At 34.5% G+C, this 5,007-nt stretch overlaps 1 non-coding gene and 1 pseudogene across 1 annotated transcript; both read left to right on the top strand.

Annotated features, from left to right (window-relative positions):
- The first annotated feature begins 2,687 nt into the window (after positions 1-2,687).
- On the top strand, positions 2,688-2,795 carry LOC125863472 (U6atac minor spliceosomal RNA; annotated as a pseudogene).
- Positions 2,796-4,114: 1,319 nt separating this feature from the next.
- Positions 4,115-4,241, top strand: LOC125863460 (U6atac minor spliceosomal RNA). The gene has a single exon (XR_007446149.1). It is a non-coding gene; the product is annotated as a U6atac minor spliceosomal RNA (small nuclear RNA).
- Positions 4,242-5,007: the final 766 nt, after the last annotated feature.

Below are 5,007 nucleotides of genomic sequence, written 5' to 3'. Positions count from 1 at the left end.
CAGTAAGCACATGTTTACGCTATTGTTTGTTGTTTATAGCATATGTGTTTGCTCTTATTTTTTAACTACAAAATTTCTGAAATTCTTCCTATTCTTCACAAACAAATTCTAGTGTACTTTTTTGCCGTTGAGTGGTTAGCTGACATTGTTCTTTCAGGTAGCAATAGTAATACAATTTGAATACCATGAGCAACCAAGACCAATTCTCTGGAACCTTTGAAAGTCTGCTTATTGAAAACTTACCTCAGAAAAAAACCAAAAAATAGAGACAGAATGTGAAGAAATTGATAGGATTAGTAAGCTATCTTATCCTCTTATTGTCCAAATTCTTTCTTTATTGTCCATAACAGACACGTTCTATTCATCTACTCTCTCTAAAGATTGGTAATACTTCTGGACTTTTATCAACAATGTTGTTTATGACACCAAGGAGTATGGTCGTTTAGATAGCTCAACAGTGCACAAATTCATTTCCTTCACGGATAATGTACTACCTCTCCTTAGCCATTAAAATGTTCAGTCTAAACTTTGTATTAAGATATGATGATGGTCTGCCATATTTTCCCGTAATTTGAAAAGTGGCTTGAATTTTCTGTTAATAAGAAAGTGGAGGATTTACGCCTAAATATACGTTATAGAATTGTTTATCCGACTGGGCATGACCAATCCTATAGCTTTCCAGAAGTTCTCTGTAGTAGTTCATCGATTAAAAACTAAGTGCAATAATTGCAGAATATGTGAAGATTGTGTACTTAATTAAACATCTCTGAAGAGTTTAACGCTGAAAAGTTTGTTTATCTGAGATGAACGCATTAAACAAATAATGTCAAATTTTCCTCAATTGGAATCATTGAATTTATATGGATTTTTTGGTTTTAATCGTTTGCGAAAAATTCATAGATTAAAACCAAATAATCCATATAGATTCAAAGATTCCAATTAAGGACAATTTGACATTAATTGTTTATTGTGTTCATCCCGGATTAACAAACTTTCTAGCGTTAAACTTTTCAGAGATGTCCAATTTAGTACGCGTTCTTCTAATGTTCTGCATTTATTAAAGTTGAGTTTAATAATCTATGAACTACTACAGAGAACTTCTAGCAAGCTATAGGGTTGGTCATGATGCCTAGTCGGATAAGCAATTCTTTAACATATATTCAGGTGTAAATCCTCCACTTTCTTATTCACAACAAGTTCAATCCACTTGTCAATTACAGGAAAATAAGAAATGCCACCATTACATATAAACATAATTTTTAGACTAAAATTTTTAATGGTAGATGAGCTAAGGTAAGGCAGTAAATTATCTGTTAAGGAAATGAATTTGTGCATTGTCAAGATTAATAATGACTGCATTTGATCCATCATGATCTTCCTAGCGGGGATTGGTATTCACTCAAAGGTGATACGTGCTGCTTTGAAATTGTTGCTCTATATGTTGAACATTTAATGATTTCTGGAGTTTTAATCATATGATAATTAAGCTCTGGGACTTGTCATCTTTGAACCACACAAATCTTGATCTCTAATGTAATGAATTAGATGAAATGAATGAAAACATCTTTGGCAAGCGTTCGTTGTGCTAAAGAGCTAATATAGTCATCTTGGTTTACCAAGGTCAGTTATCAGTCCCAAATGTCTCCAGTCTATTTATGTTGATTGTGAGCTCTTGTTTTCTACCTATCAACTTGATTGTACGATGGGGGTCACAATTGTTTCAATTAACCTGATTAATTATTTATTGATTCACTTCATTTTAATTAAATCATATAGTTTTAATTTAGTATGTGGGGTCAAATATTACTTGCTTTTATTGGTCTAAGCTATAAGGTGTTACAAGAATGGGAAATCACTATTTGTTTAGTTTGTATACCCTTTAAATCAATGTAATTACCTTTTTTCTGCCTCATTCTTCTATTCAGGTGATTTCAAGTTTGATGTTGGAAGAGGAAGACATCTCCTTACTGTTGCTGGAATGCAGATGGTTGACAAGAAGTTCTTGTATTTCAAAACTTTCCTTCCCCAAGACTACCTCTTAAGGTCGACTCATAATTTGGAAACCATAATGATATTTCCTGATATGCAAGTATGTTTTCAATTCAAAATATCTTTATGTCAAATATTTATTGATCCCTTAGTGCCTCAACGACTTCAATTTCATTACTATAGTTGTTAAGATTACCACCTGACCCGATTTGTCCTTGTTTTGTATTTGTAGTACCATGTTTTTTTTAGGGGGAAGACATTGATTTTTTGGAAGACAAGTACCCCTCAATTGAACAAAACATATTCAAATTTTCCTTACAGAATTTGAAGAATGTCTAGGTTATGCCATTTTGTAGTCGTACACATCATTTTGACGCAATAAAGCTCCATCTATTCCTAAAATTCTTACCTGATCATGCAATAAATCCTGAGAAATTTGTTATAGTACCAGAGCATAAGGACTACAACAGTTGCTCTAGTAATACCTCAAATCTAATGAAACATTTGTTATATTTTCCAACAAGTGCATTTATTTCCTTCGTACCAATTAGTCATAATGTTTTCTATTCCTAGTTTGTTGCTCTTATTTTTGTCTAATTTTTTTTATTTTAATGAGGATAACTTGTTATGAAAATTAAATTATGTGCCATCCATTAGTTAGAACAAAAATTAGTTGATCGTCCCTTAACCTATGGTTTGTGCTCATAAAAAGGAAAGCTAGTTTGCATATCCCTCTACAAGGACGGAATCAACCTTCTTGGGAGTGGACTAGCTGGCTGGGCAGCCTATATTGATTATCATTCTTTCTAGCTAGGCAGGAAGTTGACTGGATTACTAGATATTGTGGTTACTTGGGTTGGGAGCCTGACTTTCGTTTCTTGGGTCTGGATTTGTGGTGCCTTTCTCTCATGTAGTCTTAGTTACTCTTTATACCTGTCGGGCATACGAGGGTCTGTTTGAGTTTCATTTTAACATGTGCATGAGTGTACATTCTAGGCTTATAGGGGTCGAGTTAGGTTTAGCCTAGATATACTTAGATTTACTTTCAATATGCTTATATGCTTTCTTTCATGTCCGTTTTGACCTCCGATGTGTTACCATAGGTTTTGTTCTTTCTCGGGCGACTTTGGATTAGGGTTATTAAGGCTGGATACTTCTTGTTAATCCTTGTTAGGGGACGTTGATCCACGGTGGCTTAGTATTAATTTATCTCATAGTCGACATCCTTTTAGGAGTCAACACCACTCGGGACACTCTTTCTAGTTGGATGGCTTCAAAGTGGTCTGTCTAGATGGGTGGCTTTGATATTTTGAGACCCTTTCTGGAGTCGACAAGCCCCTATGTCAGTCTTGCTAGTTGGGTTGGGAGTGTACTAGCTGGCTGGGTGACCTAGATTGATTATCACTCTTGCTAGCTGGGCTAGAAGTTGACTGGAATACTAGATATTGTGGTTACTTGGGTTGGGAGCCTAAATTTTGTTTCTTGGGTTTGGATTTGTGTTGCCTTTCTCTCTTGTAGACTTAGTTACTCTTTATACCTATCGGGCATACAGGGCCTATTTAATTTTCATTTAAACATGTGGATAAATGTATGTTATAGGCTTATAGGGGTCAGTTAGGTGTAGCTTAAGTATACTTATATTTACTTTTGGTATGCTCGTATGCTTTCTTTGATATCCCTTTTGACCTTTGTCTGTTTCAAGATTCTATATTTTCATATTATTTTTCCTTTCATGCTCAGTCGACACGTGATGTCTACAAATAACCCATTTTTTATACTCATGCTACAATCTTCATATGTTTTGTCATGCAGGTCCTAGTACCAGCTAGCAACGGTGAGTGTTTGTGCAATTAGAAGAATTAGGGATTCGGAGATGAGTGTGAGCACTTGGACCACTTAATCATAATGTTTGTGCTAATGAAGCATTTGTGTAGCTTTTCCAACTAGTGCAATTATTTCCTTCAGACCAATTAGTCATAATCTTTTCTATTCCTAATTTGTTGTACTTATATTTGTTGACATTTGTTTTTTGTTTTAATGAGGATAACTTGTTATGAAAATTAAATTATGTGCCAGCCATTAATTAGAACAAAAAAACAGTTGATCGTCCCTTAACCTATGGTTTGTGCTCGTAAAAAGGAGAGCCAATATTCATCTCCCTCTACAAGGATGGAATCAACCTTCGGGTTTTAGCTGTTACCACACATCCATTTAAGCCATTCCAACTTGGTGGGACCAACAAAGAATGTGGTCCAGTTGATGGTATTGCTTCTCTCTTAGCAAGAAGTTTCTGGATCTAGCTTTGGGTATAGAAAAATCTTTGGTAGGAGTTTTACCCCCAAATGGGCCCTAACTGAGGCAAAGAATCATTTAGGCTCCAATGTGGATATCAAACAGCCTAAAAAATAAAGATAAAAAAAAATAAAAATGAAAAGCCATTTTTATGAAATTTAGCTATCTTTTATAGTAGAACTAGATAGAGGATGCCCGTGCAAGGCACGTGCTTTAGGTATTGAGATGCAAATAAACAAAAGACGAGTAAACTTAATATTAACATATTTATATTTCATCATATGTTATATTTAGTTTGCGGAACATTATACTGAGAGCTTGCTAGAAAGGCTACAACATATCATAGTATTTTTAATTTATCTGCTAAGCCTGAGGCTGTGGAAGCAGCACCATAAACTTCTTGTTTGAAGGTCCACCCGTAGTTCGACTACCTGAGAAGTAGAAGGAGTCAATCTTTAATAAAATAACGATGTAATTGTTATAATAACTATTTCTAAATGAGACAGAAAGAAACAAATGGCTTTACAACATAAATGTTATGAAAGTAAATTTCCAAAATGATGAATGCGTTAGTTGCTTATTTCACCATTGGTGATGCTGAAATGCAACAAAAGAAGTGTTGGTATCAAGAAATTAAACCCAGCTCCAGCAGAAGATGATATATGAGTCGACTACATTAACTGAACATTCAAAAATAAGGATAAGACACTTATATCCTTATTCATT

This window comes from Solanum stenotomum, chromosome 4 (genome assembly GCF_019186545.1).
Source record: "Solanum stenotomum isolate F172 chromosome 4, ASM1918654v1, whole genome shotgun sequence".
Classification (NCBI taxonomy): domain Eukaryota; kingdom Viridiplantae; phylum Streptophyta; class Magnoliopsida; order Solanales; family Solanaceae; genus Solanum; species Solanum stenotomum.
This window is presented reverse-complemented; position numbering and strand designations above follow the sequence as displayed.